Genomic DNA, 18,075 nt, shown 5'->3' on the forward strand with positions numbered 1-18,075 from the left:
GTCATGAGCATCACCTACAAAAGCCATGCGGCCACCTATTCAAACCAGCTCTATCCCTGTAGGGCAGAGAGAGAGAGAGAGAGAGAGAGAGAGAGAGAGAAAACAAATACAACTTAAACTGGGAAAGAGAAGAAAGAAAAAAGGTAAGTGGAATATTTAAGCATGTAATTGAATGTAGTACTTGGTCTGTAATGATGGGAAATGTGATTTGGAGGAATATATGTCCCAAGACTTGCTGTACTAATGTCCTGCTGAACAGCTGCTATGGCCATAGCATCTGGCCCTCTCTGCACTGGGAGATATCATAGACATACCTCTCAACTGTACTGATCTTCACAGAATTTCCAGATTTTCCCATCATAGTTTTTTGCCTGTTCCTCTTGAAATGTGTACTTTTCTGACAAATAGCTGAGGATTGAACTTATCAAGTAATGACAAACACTTGAGTTTAAGACTCCAGATCCTTAACAATATTCACAGTAATGCAAATGTATCATTCTACAAGCTTCCTATGTTTGTACCAGGAATATTTAAAGTCTGTCCATATTTATCCCCCCATCATTTTAGGCTTTGCCCAGATGTGATGCTATGAGAGGTTGCAAGGGAGGATTCACCCTGGGAAAGGACAGCTCATTTATGACAACCACTGGGGTGTCTGTCAAACAGTTGTGACTGTGCACTGCTGGGCCAGTTAATGGGATGTTGTCCATATCCATGTTACCTGTGAATATGAGTATGACACATGTTTGTCTTGTAAAGCTAAGAGACCTGTATAGGGCATGTGCATAGTAAAGTACAGTTGCAGACGTGTGTTGAAATGCATGTGATATATTGAATTAATAACATTCAACTGTACAGTGTTCTGCTGGACAATAAGCACATTTGTGACTGATATCTGTAGTCACATACACATATACCTGTGTTATGTCAGCCAAACCATTGGCAGGTCTGTGAGCAATGACATTATAACATAATAGCCTACTTATGACTGTTGGACATCTTCCAGGTTATCACAGTGATGTCAAAGCCTACTGTGCAATCAACTTACTAATGTATGGTGCAGCTATATTAATACAGTATCAGTATTGATGTCCCCTTTGTCACCCATTTATGTGGCCATTGTCCAGATGTACTGCTATAACAGGCTGAGAAGTATGATTGAGCAGCAAGACTGTAAATACAGTGTGCCATACTAACATAGAACAGAAATGTATACCAGGTATCCCTTGAGCACATGTATGTATGCATATGTTCAGCTGGAAGGAACAAAACTAATCACATGGGCTTCAAGCAGTCAGGTACACAGGTTGTGCATGTTGCATGTGTGTAATATCAGTGTCAGTGCATACAATAGACATAAATGTGTACAGCTACTGGTTGTTGCATTGCCCTGACACTGATATGGGTACTAGAGTAGGCATGATTATCAGTAATCGGAGAAGTGTCCAACTGTGTTATGACCCTCTCTCCATGCCTACCACTACCAGCTATATCAACACCTATATACAGTGGATATCACAAGTGTACACACCCCTGTTGGAATGTCAGGTCTGTGTGCTATATGCCAATTAGACCACAGAAGATCATTTCATAATGTTTCTCATCTTGAATGTGACCCCTAACCTGTGCAGTTTCATTGAAATACAATCAAAGATGTTTCTAAGTAGGTGAGCAACTATTACCAAGTGAAGATGTGCCATGATGTTAGAGTCCAAACCAAGATGAATGAATGCTATAACCATCTCAAGAGGTGTATACATGACATATCAGTTTAAGGGTGTGCATCAACTGGCTTATTGTACTGACTACTATTTCCATATGTTTTCATAGACTAGATTGTTATGTGTTCAATTGAATTGTACAGGCTATAGGTCACATTACATGTGGGAATTGTTTTGAAATGAGTTATTGTGGTGTCATGTTCCAATTGCACAAATACCAGGCATTGTAACAGAATACAAAATAAACGTTCTATAAACTGCAGAACCAACAACAAGTGGAGAACACTTATTGCCTCTGTTTCTTGAGACGCTGAAGTCCCTTTAGCCAGCAGCTCAAATCAGAAAAAATTGTAACAGGGATGTGTACCCTTTATATCCATTGTAGCTATATGGACTCAGCAGTACCTAACCTGTATAACCAGCCTCCACCAAGGTAGAGTAATCCCCTTTGGTGGACAGCAGCAATACACAAACTACATAATAGGTTGCTACATTGGCTGTACAGGGACACATAGGTGCAGGCAACAACTTGGAAGCAAGTCCATCTATATCTGAGTAAGCATGTAAGTTCACAGGTGAATTCCTGTAAGGCTGACTATGACTAAAAATCAGACATTACCACACCACCAAGGACAATTGCAACAGTGTCTCCACATATGTTGTCAGTCTCGGAGGAAACAACACAATTCACCCTGTACTGGGGGTAAAGATCACCTCATACACACATGCCATGGATCTAGGTAACCTGCATCAGACAGGTTAAGAGGGAACATTGCCATCCTGCCCACCCCAGTTGTACAGGGGAATATGCACATCAACCACACTCATCCCCTCAGCAATGGTGAGCATGTACATATTGCCTACTGATGGCAACAACAGCATATCTCCATGGGGCATAATAACATCACTGTCTGCCTCCTACATGAACTCAGGCATGTGCTCACAGTTCCATCACACACCACAGTCAAACACAGACCTGCTACCATCCACACACCATCCACATGAAAGATGGCCACTGTCAACCCTCTACACAGAAATGAATGGAGAATAGAGAATTATACAATCAAGTGTCCAACATTGGGGGGAATAAGATAGCTCATGGCCAGGAGTGTAATGCAAGCTGCTATAGCCATGATAACTTGTAGAGTTATGGTGTAGTGTGGATTATTTGCAAGTAATATCCATTGTTGATGTGCAGTTTGACAACCGTATGAGGTCCTGTGACCTTTTTCCTGTTTATGTCTTCCAGGTAATATGCAGAGGGCTCGCCTACCAACATTCTCTGTTGGGGAAATTGACATCATCACCCAATATGTGATCGGACATTATGCCCTGTTCTTTGGATGGAGAGCAAAAGATGTGCGGGAGAGGACCACCCTGTGGTACAGTCTGGTCCACATGGTAAATGATACCACAGCTGAACTTTCTTTTATTTTTTTTTTATTTTACATTTGTTTACTGGGAAATTCCGACTGGACGCAGGTCCTTTTTCAGCGGATGCTCGGGGAGAAAAGCTCCACATCATGTACATGATAAATAGAGATACAAACTTGCACCAGTAGTAAACAACATTACACATTGTTGGCTTTAATACAATAGCCAGATATTGATTATCAACAGTATATACAGTAAATCTTGCAAGTTAAGATAGTTTCTTGTCGTTTATAATATTAGTAACAAAGTTGTCAGACAAGATTTTAAAGTATGTAAAGACAACTAGGTAATTCTGACTGTGGTTAGTAGCGGCAGTAGTATAGTCGGGTTAAGAGTCTAGGTGGGGGGAGGTAAGGGTGGGGGTGTTAGTCTGGATTAGAACAAGGACAAAGCCAGTGCAAATTTAAGTGGAATTTGAGTGCACCGACCTCTTCTGCCATGCTCGTCAATGGACTGCTGCTGTAGCAAGGGACCGGCTAGCGACAGGTGGGGTCCCAGCCATCCAGCCCCCACTGACACTCATCAGGGAGCTCCTCGCCAACCTTGGGGCACCCACCCAATGCACAAGCCATGAAGCTGAGGAAAGCATTATGGTGGTGGGTTGCACACACACACACACACTGGACGATGAGCATGCAAGTAAGGGCCCAGTGGGGATTAGTATAATAATGTATCAGACATACATGTATCTGTATTATATCTACATCCATGTGGCAGGTCCGATTGCAGTTGTGGATGGGCTTTTCTAATGCATAGAGGTGCACATCTATGGTGAGGACAGAACATTGTGTATTATTGGGGTTAGTACTGTAAATGTGTAGACATGCTGCATCCATCCTGTACCAATGCCACATGTGAGTCTGCTGACAATAACTCCCTCTCACAACTACCTAGGACCCACTGGTATGCATATGGGACAGCAGCCTGAAGCTGGTGAGTATGACATTGTTCTGTTGTTGCCTGGCAATACCCCAGGCATGTGAAGGGCATGCAATTTACCATGCATACAACCATCAATAATAGCTATATTGCTTTATGTAATAGCTATAATACTTTTTGTGCATATTCACTTGTGCTGGGGTTAACTGCATTGCATCACAGTGGTCAACACTGGGGCCTATCTGACATGAATTCAACATTCCTGTAGCATACCTCACAACTCGTCAGTGCCAAGACATCTGGACAGAGGCCAGCAAAATGGGCTGGACAAACGGCCTAAGATAGGGACATGTGTGACACATTAGTGGTATACAGTGGATATAAATTGTGTACACACCCCTGTTAAGATGCAAGATGTTCCTGTTACATACTAATTAGGACCACAATATGTCAGTCCACACCTCTTCTAGCCTTCAATGTGACCCATAACAGGAACAGTTCACTTGTAAAACCAAGCATCTGGACTCATATATTGCACCTACAAGACTGGCCACATGTGAGGGTGGCAGACATCATATCAGCATGATGTTTCAGCCAGGTATGATGCCTCATGCTGCCATATGTGTCAGTACATTCATTGTGGCCTATTTGGCTACAATATCGCATACATGGTCATTGTTAAGGCACACAGACCACGTCCGACCACTTATAGGTTGCAAACATATGGATATTCTAGACACATCTGTACAGAGGACTGTACAATGGTTTGACCTACTGCATGTGAGGCAGATGCTGTTACCATACTATATAAAGTAATGGCAGCAGGAGGTGGTCACCAGCCGTCTATGGTACACACATCAAAATGATATAAGCCACACAAGATATGATCCTCTCACACACACACACACACACACACACACACACACACACACACACACACACACACACAGTTGCCAGCATTGGGATTAGAACTACTGCCTATCTAGGCATTTTGACTATAGTGCTATGCAGTTATCAGATGTGCTACAGAGCTTATACATTTTCACCTAGTCCAAAGGTACTCCTAAGGTGGATGACATCAACAGGACTACTAGATTGGAGCGAGGGGAAGTGTGAAGGAGAGTACACAAGTCAAAAATGGTATAAGCCAGACAGTACATGATTGACACACACACACACACACACACACACACACACACACACACACACACACACACACACACACACACGCACACACGCACACACGCACACACGCACACACACACACACACACACACACACACTTGCCAGTATTGGGATTAGAACTCCTGCCTATCTAGTTATGTTTACTATAGTGTTACACAGTTACTGCATGCACTACAGAGCTTACTGAACTTTCACATGGCCAAAGCTATTGATAACTGCACAGCTGAGGTAAAGTATTACAGGTGGCAGAAAGTCTGACTTCTGTTCCACCCTTACAACTTGCTAGTTCTTTCTGTCTTGCACTTCAAATAGCATTATGGCTTGGCACTTCACCAGGTTATTGTATCAAGAAGTGTGGCACACCTGGGAGCCGTTAGCAGTACTTGTTCATCACAGAAGTAGCCCCAGTACTTACTAGTTATTTCCACCCCTCCTGGCATGAATGAAGGGCAGTTTTCTGTGCTTTCACCCATTAACCTGGTGCATTTGTCCATTCTGAGGCATTGTTGCAACTGCCTCATGTACACAGACAACCCTCCCCTCTAAACTCCAAACACTTAGACCTGTCGGAGTTACCCATATATCACCCAATGTGGACATATGCACTCTCCAGCAAAGACTTGACTAGCAGGTAAAGAGGAGAAGATCAACACCTGCACCACACCATCTGGAACACATACCTCACCGTGACAGCCATAGTGACTTTGACAGCCATGACATACAGTGAAAAGCCACACACCCACCTTCACAGAGGCACTCAATGGACATTTACCCAAACAGCACAGACCAGCTAGACAGACACCCACTCAGACACCACGACATGTCACATGCCAAGGGACACATATTTAACCTGCACAGTGTGCCCTTCAACCTAAGCTCCTAAGGCTAACCACCTTGCACAATACAGTGATCATGGGTAACTCAGTGCTAAGGCACACACATATCCCACTCACTAAGTTGCATATAAAGCAGGTAACAGCCAAATATCTATCACATGCCAGCATCCAACACATGACACAGCTAGTCAAGGTACTCCACAACAACTACGGGTATCACTCTGTATCCATGTGGGTGTGAATGACTTAGGACACACTTCCCTGGACTACATGACAAGAGACATGGTTGAAATCTCTGATTATGTGGTCCAGGCAGGTGTGACAGTAGCCCTGACCAGTGTACCGCCATCACCCAGAATGATGCTGCGGTACTATCAACAGATAATTGACTGCAACATTGGCTTACGTGTTTTGTGTCATTCTCAGGGGATCCAGTACTTCTCAGCTTGGGATGACATGAGTGACAGAAACCAATGACTTGCCACAGATGTCCTACATCTGTCAGTGCTGGGTTTCCAGGTACTGGATAAGTGTCTTGCTACCCCTATGATGCCTTATTAGGCAGTGTTCCGAATGTAATTACTACCATAACAGCTAGACATGTATGCAATCTGAGGGTCATGCTGCTCAACAGTAGACATTTAACTGTCAAGATGCAGTCACTCAAAGCACTCGGAGTGGAGGGCACATGTCTGCTGTAATGGAGAGGTGGTTCACAGCAGTAGACAGCAGCTCTAGAGTATTAGGCTATGACCCATTCCACAGCTGTCACCCCCCCCAATATGGACGACACCACACCACCACAGGTGGTGTTGTCTCCATATTCATTATGGCTAGGAACATGTCCAGACTAGTATCCCAGCATAATGCATTGGAGATATGTCCTGTACAACTGCCTTGGGGTAATATTGCAATCCAGACCATAGCCTGCTATGGGTCCACATCTATGTCCCTAGACTGTCAATGCACATTCCTCAACACCCTGCCATCTATGATGGTCCAACATAACAGTGACATAGTATGAGACTTTAAGTACCCCTCCATCACCTGGGGAAAGTAGCCAAGCACCAGTACAGTGGCCCAATAATTCTGGGATTCATCATTTCCAATGCCCTGGACCAGCTCATACTGACCCCTGGTAGAGGATGCAACAACCTTGACCTGTGTTGACTACTTAGATATGGGACTGTTGCTCATCCCCAGATGTCAATCCCTGCATGGTGGGATCCACACAGGCTGTAATCAACATGGAAATCAACATGTCAGCCTCACCCCCCCCCCCCCACAAAGGTAACCACCTTGCAAAACCTCTCCAAAGCTGACTTTGCAGCCATGAAAACAGGGGTGGATGCTTTACTGCACCCATGGCAATGGGAAATAGCTGCATGACTGTGGAATCATACATATATTCACTGTACCAACAGGTACATGAATGCATGTTACTAGCCAGAGCCAACAGAACACAGACACTGTCCTCCAAACACTGGGAGACATTGTGATAGTCCCTGCTATTACTAAAGTGTACATCAGAAGGAGGACACTGTTGCAGAGAAAGGTGGTGTCACATGACTGTTGAACTCCCTTATTAGCCTCAAACACAACTATGGATCCCTCATGGAATCCCCTACAGGCATCTATGATGGCAGACATGCAGCAGTCACTGATGAAAATCACAACAGCCTTTGATAGCTACATCAATAACCTCCACAGCATTAAACACAAGTGTTGTGAGTTACTGCACAATGCTAATACCTATCCTGAGACAACAGATATTGGCCACAGTGTTGGCAACACATTCAGTTCCAGCTTTACCCCCCCCCCACAAGTGCAGTGCTGAGTGAATGTCTTCTCATATGCTGCATCCTGTTTCTGTTCTAGGCATCTGTCTGTCACCAGGATGTGACCCTGCAACAAGACCAAGGGGTATGGCAGTGTGGTAACACATCCATCATGTCTTAGGCAGGGTACAGCTGTATCTGCATGGAATTCCCCAGTCTGCAACACAGTGATTGCATATGCCTCACAGATTATAGGACTGAGGGTTGTACATAGGTATATTTTGAGTATAACATCTGTTGTAGAGTGGCGAATGGTACGTGTTGTGGTTTGGACACAACTCCAATTGCTAATAACCACAGCCACAGGGGATATTCATCAACCAAACACACTGAGATTAGTATTCACGCGTGCGCACGCACACACACACACACACACACACACACACACACACACACACACACACACACACACACACACACACACACACACACACACAAACACACACACACACACACAGACTTGCCAGTACTGAGATCCATAGGTTCATTGCTTCATAGGTGTGTAGTAGGTGAATGGGCCTGAAGGCTCTACAAGGCTAGCCCAAGGGAATACCCTGGCATCAGGCTACATGACAATAGTCCCCAGTGTGGCTCAGGAGTATAGCCACTGGAGTGGTCCCGAGGGGTGGGTATTGTATTCCCCAAACACTCATCCAGATTTCTATAGTGAGTGGCCAGTGATGTGCACTGCTTTACATGTATGTGATTTATATTCCATAACATGGACAGTGTCTGGGTTGTGGACATGTCCCACATGCATGTTCTTTGAAGTGTGGAAGTGTGCTTAAGGTCTCTGTGGCATGTTGTGTGGACAAATTGGTATATTTAGAAATAGCATTCCTGACCTAGTTTGGTTAGACATGACTGTGTAACTGAAGTAGTGATTGCACCTACATAGACAGCATGATATGGGGATTTGTTGGAGTTATCGGAGTCTGTCCATACAGGGCATGTGTATAAGGCATGATAATCCCTTTGTGGGGTACATTTTCAGACTCTACAGTTGTTGCAGGTGTCCAGTGGAGGAATATGGCAAAAGGGCCATTGTACACATTGATTGGGCTACTGAGAGGATGGAACAGGGTGCCATGCCCTTTTACTTGAGGGATAACACACACTCAGGCAGGAGATGTAACACATCAAAGTACTTTCTGATGTCAGTGGCACTGTTGTGATCAACAGGCAGCTGACTGTCAGCCTGTGTTCCCCATTCTGTTGTAATGACGTCACTGTTCAGTGGACTACCACCAATGTATTACTTCGTATGAGCCATGGTGTTCTCAAAGGTAATGGCGAACATCTCTTGGCATTGAGGTAATGTCCAGGGTTCTGACAACAGTCATAGGTGTCAAGTGGCTTTTGGGTGTGATGTCAACATCACATGGATTGGTAATGCTACCATCCACCTTGCTGTTGTATGCACACATTATCAGCCAGGGTGCCTTTGTGTTCTCCTGCACCTCAGAAGGGTAGATCCCAAACATGAGAGGACATGGGTCTGTACCCTGTGTGACACCAATCATGTCTGGTCATCGGTTTGACATGGATTCCACTGCAATCACACCGTGGGTACTATCTGTGAGGCAATTTGCAGGATAACTACTGATATAGTGGTTTCTGCCTAGCCAATTGTGTTTGTGCATTATTCCAGGGTGGAGAGTAGTCTCTGAGTATTAGAAGGGTTGCCTATATTGTTAACTAATCCATACTGTCACATAGGCATTGCACATGGCACTACACATTTAGGGCTGTGGATTGTCTACACCAACCTCTATGGTGTTTGACAACTGTTGGCCTTGTAATGTGGACATTGAGACATATACTAGGTCCTCGATATAATAATTCAGCAAAACCTGCCCCCCAATGGATCCTGTTATTACACAATCACACACACACACACACACACACACACACACACACACACACACACACACACACACACACACACACACACACACACACACCCACACACACACACACACACACACACACACACACACACACACACACACACACACACACACACACACACACACACACACACACACACACACACACACACACACACACACACACACTTGCCAGTACTGAGTTTCAAATCCCTACCTATCTATGTATTGCTACTACAGTGCTACGCATTTATCATGTGTGCACGCACACACACACACACACACACACACACACACACACACACACACACACACACACACTTGTCAGTACTGAGTTTAGAATCCCTGTCTATCTATGTATTGCTACTACAGTGCTATGTATTTATCACACATGCCACAGAGCTTATAGGATGGATGTTGTCCCAAGGTACTTCTAAGGTAAGGAACATCACTAGCCCTTGTAAATACTGGCATTGGGTGATGTAGTGGGTGAGAGATTTCATAAAATATTTTACCCTGCACACACATTTACATTTGCCAGGAGTGAGGTTCAAACCTCTATGTAACTATGTTTTCAGACCTTTATGTTACACATTTACCACACGCACCACTGACCATAAATAGTTTAGGGTTGCCAACAGGTACATCTAAGGTGAATGATATCTGCAGGACTGCTAAAGTCAGGCACTGAGAAGTGTACTGGGTGTAAATGGGGCCAAAATCATTAAGGTGCAAACACGTATATATATATATATATATATATATATATGTATATATATATATATATATATATATATATATATATATATATATATATATATATATATATATATATATATATATATATATATACACACACACACACACACACACACACACACACACACACACACACACACACACACACATATATATATATATATATATATATATATATACACACACACACACACACACACACACACACACACATATATATATATATATATATATATATATATATATATATATATATACACACACACACACACACACACACACACACACATACACACACACACTTCCCAGGACTGAGATTCAAACCCCTACTTATGTAGTTATTGCTACTACACCATTAAGCATTTATCACACATGCCACAGATCTTATAGGTAGAACAGTGCCCAAACATACCTCTAAGGTGACTGACATCAACAGCTGTGGTAAAGGAGGGGTGAGGGAAGTATAGTGAGTGTGAATGGCCTCAAAATCAGGTCTTGACAAAGACACACACACTTTCACACACAAACACACACATTTTCACAGCTGCCCAGACAGGGATTAGAACTCCTACCTAACTAGTTTGCTACACTATAGTATTGCACAGTTATTGCAAGTGCCACAGAGCTTATATGTTAGAGAGCTGCCCAAAGGTATCTTTGCAGGTGAGTGACATCAGCAGCAGTGCTAAAGGAGGGGTAAGGGAAGTATAGTGAGTGTGAATGGCCTCAAAATCATGTCTCTACAAAGACACACACACTTTCTCACACAAACACACATTTTCATAGATGCCAGGACAGGGATTCGAGCTCCTACCTAACTAGTTTGCTACACTATAGTATTACACAGTTATCGCAAGCACCACTGAGCTTATTTGTTAGAGAACCATCCAAAGGTATCTTTCCAGGTGAGTGACATCAGCAGCAGTGCTAGAAGAGGGGTAAGGGAAGTGTAGTGAGTGTGAATGGTCTCAAAAATCATGTCTTTACAAAGACACACACACTCTCTTACACAAACACACAAATTTTTACAGTTGCCATGACAGGGATTAGAACGCCTACCTAGCTAGTTTGTTACACTACAGTATTACACAGTTATCACAAGTGCTACAGAGCTTATATGTTGGAGATCTGTCCAAAGGTATCTTTGAAGGTGAGTGACATCAGCAGCAGTGCTAAAGGAGGGGTAAGGGAAGTGTAGTGAGTGTGAATGGCCTCAAAATACTGTCTCTACAAAGACACACACACTATCTCACACAAACACACACATTTTCACAGTTACCAGGATAGAGATTAGAACTCCTACCTAACTAGTTTGCTACACTATAGTATTACGCAGTTATCGCAAGTGCCACTGAGCTTAGAGGGTTGCAAGCTGCCCAAAGGGTTATTTCAGGGTGACTGACATCAGCAGGAGTGCTAAAGTGGGGCAATTGGAAGTGTAATGAGTGTGAATGGCCTCAAACACATTTATTTAGAAACACACACACACTCACACACAATTTTTCATTTGACAGGACTGAGATTACAACTGCTACATGGATACTTATTTGTACTATAGTTTTACACAATTATCACAAGCACCACTGAGATTATAGGGCTGAGGGCTAACCAAAGGAATTTCTACAATGAATGACATCAGCACATCATGTGATATAGGCCAATGGGATGTGAACTGGGTGGGAAAGGCCTCATAATTTGATTCTCTCTATTGTTGTCTGTCTCTCTCTTCCGCATGTCTCTGTGTGTATGTTTGACATATTATATTATGTTGGCCTTATATATGTGTGAGTATTCTTATCCAGTGTGTGTGTGTGTGTGTGTGTGTGTGTGTGTGTGTGTGTGTGTGCGCGTAGTATGAATGGTGGACAATTTGGTGTGTGTGTACAGACATCTGCAAATAACAGATATCTGTAGTCCACTGTGTTGTCAGACATGGGCTTCATTTCTCTACATGTAGGAGCATGCCCAGTATGACCTTCTATATTGACTGTGTGCATCCATTCTAGGGAGAGTCGGACTCCCGTTCAGGGTTTTGTGTGCTACCACTACTGACAGTTATCATTCTCTGCTAACAGTTATTTACCAGGGAAATACAAGATGAATGAAGCTGAGACCAATATTCTGAGGCATATAGACTACACATTATGGCACACTCCTGCCATTGTGGAGGGCTAGCTACAGACAATAGACTGCTGGTTCTGTGTAAATAGTCCAGCACCTTGTTAGTGTGCTGGCTGGGGATCCCTTTCTTGTGCTTTTCTCAACTTAACAGAATAGCCATATACTGCTGGGGCCATACCTCTCAGCTGTACAGATACACCCAGGTTATCCAGAGGCAGGACTCATATATTTGGTCAGTTTACCTTCACATTGTGGTTTACAAGCAATTTTGTGGCTATTTATTCATGGGTTTGCAGTCAGGGGGTAGTATGGGCGGACATTAGAGTTTCAGACTTCACACACTCTATGAGATCCATGCTTCTACACCCCCTTCTGTTATTCTCTCCTCTTCCTAACATTATGAAAACAATATCTCAGAGGTATCCCTATAGTTGGGCCTTTATCAAAGTAGTATTTATGGCCTGGTCCACAGTTCTTGCAGTAGGACATGGGGAGGCATGCTACTGGCATTTGTCAACATGGCCTTGCATTTGTTTTCTCTTTACTGCGTTAGGTTGTTAGGACCCCCTGACATTCTGTACATTGGCACTATGGGTGAGGCATGGGCCTTTGCCAGATGACTGTAGGCCATTTGAGAGTGCTGCAGGCCATCTGTAGCAGGTCAGTGCATTCTGTCACTCATATGTTCCCAGGCTGCAAGCCAGTGGATTACCCTGAGGTGACAGTGGTAAGTGGTTGAGGTGTTCCTGTCAATCCTTCCTGTTCATACTGATCCACGGGTCTGGATGTGGTCGGGTTGCTGCTTACAGCTAGGGACACACCTGCATGGGACACCTATTCAGCATGCAGCATCATGTATGTATTCCCATAAAGAAATGGGGTCATGTTGTACTCATTCCCTACAGCAAGGATATGACCTGTAATAAACCTGTGGCTAATGGTGACATGAGCTGGGTGCATGTGTGATATGGAAGCTACTGGCACCTGACTCACAAATATACCTGGGACATTCCCCTTATGCTGGCTTGTGTGTGGACATGGGCAGTCTGTCATTGCTTTATAACTGTGCCTTTTGTGGTCTGCCAGTGATTGGCCAGACTACCAGTATTCCATACTAGAGGGACAACTAATGTGATGCTAACCTCTATGTATAATTCCAAACTTGTGTGCAGTTGACAGTTATTTTATATGCACTCTGTGTAGGTTACTTCCACCTGTGTACTGTTTCTATGTATGGGCCCCCGTTCATGGTTCATGGTGTGTTCAGCTTTCCGACAGCAACAGATATTGACATCTGGACAGTGAGTATGTACAACTGCTGATATTGGTGTAGCTGAGAAGCAGTGTGGTTGGCACTGCAGTTGTTGGAACATGGCCCTGTCGACCACTGTACTGTACCTAGGCCACTGAGACACAACCATCCAGGCCCACATGCTGACCACTTCCAGGCAATATTAAACACACAACAAACTTACCACACTGACCCCTGCATATTGTACACATGCAACAATGTAGAGTGGGAAGGCTCTGACAATTTGTGCTCCAGTGATATTACTCCTCAAACTTACATGTTAGTGCATTTCTACATGGGATTGTAGGGGGGGGGGTGCACACCTGAAGACATTAAACATTTGAAATGACTGTACTGGTATTTTGGTTACTCTGTTGGCTTCCATTTCATATTGTATTGTGACCTATCATGCAGAATGGCAGTATATCAGTAGAATACACATGTTAGATTTTAATGGCATAAATGTCAGTTTCAGACGCCTTACCCTTCTTACCCTTCAGAACTAACATGCAACTGCCAGGCCTGTTGTAGTATGTCTGTGTAGGTCTGGAGGGGGGCTGTTCACCATTGCCATTATTTGGGGGCCTTAGCCCGGCCTTTCTTTATGGTTATCTATACCTGTCCTGCTGGGTGAGGCTGGTGGTGGGTATGTGACCCTCATTGACATCCATGTTTGTGACCTATTGACACCCACAGTTATGTGGACCATCACATGTACTGCGGTGGGAGTTGTCACCTTGTGTAGTACTGCCTAGTATGTTGACACCAGTATTTGTTATGGATTTCCTGCTGTCCCATATAGCTGTCAGCTGTCTGCTGCTATCCCATTCAGCCACCCAATTCCCTTGCATGCTTGCATCCATATCATACATACAACTATGAGAACATACTACTCCATTCAGTAATTGATAGGAAGAGTGACTTACCTTGTTGCTGGGCCAGTACTGAGGACAGTGCTGGATGGCTGACTATGTCAGATGCACATAGTACATTTCCTATATATGGTAAAGCACAGGTAGTGTCATGTTTGGCATCCCTTTTACTGTATGTGCGAGTCAGAGAGGGGTATCAGTCTCTGGGTCCCTACAGTGTTAGTGTGTGTGCTATGCGTTGCCTATTTGCCAAGGCATGGACATACTGGGCATGCCTCCTTCTGCCTACAGGGGCAGGCTCAGGATGTTCCTCCTCCGAGTCCCTCTGTACCTGTTCTGGCCTTGGCAATAGTGAGGGGCTGTGTGGCCCTGCCCCGTGCTGTTCCTGCTGCAGCTGTTTCTGCAGGATCATATTGTGTAGCATGGCACATACTATGAACATTTGTGTACATGTAGCTGGAGAGTACTGCAAGGCTGCATCGGATATGTCAAGGCAGCAGAATCGTGACTTGAGCACCCCAAACACATGCTCTACAATTATCCTGGTTTGTGCGTGTGCCTCATTATGGTGTTCTTGTTCAGGTGTGTGTGCATTTCTGATGGGTGTCATCAGCCACGGCTCCAGTGCATATCCAGCATCCCCCACTAGATGGCCATATGGGATGTCCTCCCTGGCAAACCCCTGATATAGCTGTAAGCAATGCCAGATGTGGGAGTCGTGATAGCATTCAGGGCTGCCAGCACACACGTTCATGATAATCCCCTTTGCACATGACCTGTCAGTTGATGGAGGGGAAGCCCTTGCAGTTTATGTATACCCTACCTCGCTTGCCGGGTGGTGCTTTGATGTGGATGTGTGTGCAGTCTATAGCACCAACTACCTCAGGATATTCTGGCATATGGTGGAAGAGATGCATACTTCTGGTCAAGGCCTCATGGGTGTTGGGGAAATATATGTGCTCATTGGCATGTGGTGTCATGGCATCCAGGAACTGGTGGAGTACCCTGGATGCTGATGCCTGTGAGACCCCCATGATATCCCCAGTTGGTCTTTGGAAGGTACCTGTGGCTAGTATTCTTAAGCCTACACTGGGATGAGATCCCTTCTGTTAGTTCTGTGTGTGAGGCATGGCCGGCACAGCTCAATGATTTGCTGTAGAATGTCCCTGTCCACCCTATAGCGCTCCACTATCTCCAGCTCATGTAGGCCCTGGTAGGTTACCCTGGGTCCGTACACTCTTCTCCTCCTCACTGTGGGTTGGTTGTCAGCATTCTCCTCCTCACCACCCTCAGTATCTAGCATATATTGATGCAGTAAAGCAGCAGCAGCCTTTAACATTTTTAGTTAGTTTTGCCAGTTAAAAATCCCCCATCTGTGTACACCGGTGGTGTAAAGTTTGTGGGAAAAACAGTCTGTTGGGTGTTTGCATAGTTTATAGTAGTGTGCTGGGCTGCTGCATGTGTAATTGGCTGATTCTGATGCATTCCACTTGCTAGCTGTGCTAGTTCTCCTTGGGTGCCTTCCTACTGCTGTTTCCCCTTCCCAGTTCCTCTGTATTTAAGCCCCGAGGTATGCCGCGCATACCCAGTGCTGAAATGTAAACAGTGCTGCCATTTCCACTTTTTTTTTTGTTTGTGTTTAAAACCCGGTGTGCGGTGCGCACACCCATTTAGGCTATGTACACAGTGCTCTGGCACATCTGACACACCCCCTTCCTTAGCTGTGCTTAGCTAAGGGCAAACATGGGCCACAGAGCTCCAGTGAGCTTACAGCAGGCATGACACACCCCCTTATGAAGTTATTCAGCTCTTGGACTTGCAGTGTTGTATTGCTGCACCTACACGGTTAGGTACAAGTTGATGCTTTGAAGAAATATGTGATTCAGTATAACTCCCCTCATTTGCATACCTCAGTGTGTAGGTCATTAGTTACTGCACTAAAATGGACCCTTTCCCCTTGACAACCAGTGCTCCCTGGTATTGTTTACATTCTGCATGCCATTGACTATAATGGCAAAATGCAGATTTCAATTAAAATTGAGTTTTCCTATATTTTTTTTATTTTCGACACAATCCCTATGCTTAAACGTCCGAGATCGGCCCCCCCAAAAAGTTTAATTTTCATAATAATTAATCACTTTTTAATGCCAGTAGCCTTATATTTGGCCATTGGCATGTCTAATGTACATAATACATGCTTTTTTACGAGCTGTCATGCCTCCGTTTTGTCAGTTGCAGCAATGTACTCAGTTATTTTCTGAATACATTTCTGCACTGACATTGTTCTAACATGGAGATCTGGCAGCTTGGTGAATCACTAAATCACCTCATTTGCATGGTATTCACCAGCAAATGAGGTGATTTGCATATTTGCCAGTTTTCCGTGCTGGAACAGTGTAGGGCCGCTTGTGCACGTGAAAACGGCACTATCCTGAATCTCTCAGTGGCTATTTTCCATGCAGGAGCTCCTACACTGTTCCTGCACAGAAAAAAAATGGCTTCCTGAATCCCGGGGATTATGATTATGGGTTTTCTGTTGGTATCTTAATTTCCTTTCCACTGCCTAAATTCAATTTGCTTACACTAACTGGCAACAATGAAAACGTTCCTACCTTTATACTCTGGAACTTATCTCTCTGTGTAAATAAGCTTTGCCTCTGTAGGTCTAAGCCAATTGCTAAAATGAAATAGAAAGAGAGAGAAAAAAACTTTATCAGTGGTGTGGCCAGACAATTAAATATACACTAAAACATTGTTGAAATTTTTGCAAACAGTTCTAGGCTTAGATGCTTAGTGAAAATATTACAATAACTAGTGTTCGTACAGGTGTTCCTCAGTGAGTGGGAACTGAATGCCAAAGCAAAGTAAAGAAACATACATGGATGTGCACTGGACATGCCAACGTGTTGTAGATCCTTGTTATTTCTACAAAGAGGTTTTCAGACCACTTTATGTTTGTCTGCATCTACCCTATAACTTTTGGAGAAACATTTGGCTAACATCTTGACAGCTTCTTATCTGCCTCATGTTTATTTAATTACATCAGTCTTAATTTTCATAAATTTGCTTTACAATATTTTTCTTTATAGCAGCAATATTTCCAACTTTTATATGTTCAGAACTTAGTGTTTTGTTGCTCCAGTTTTCAAGCAAAATGTTAACCTTCCATGAACAGATGTGATTTGTTTAATTAGTGGAATAACATACTTTACTGTATAAGAATAAAGGATATTTTTTAATAGTTTAATGT

Source organism: Protopterus annectens, chromosome 1.part0 (genome assembly GCF_019279795.1).
Source record: "Protopterus annectens isolate FY-2018-M chromosome 1.part0, PAN1.0, whole genome shotgun sequence".
Lineage (NCBI taxonomy): Eukaryota > Metazoa > Chordata > Ceratodontiformes > Protopteridae > Protopterus > Protopterus annectens.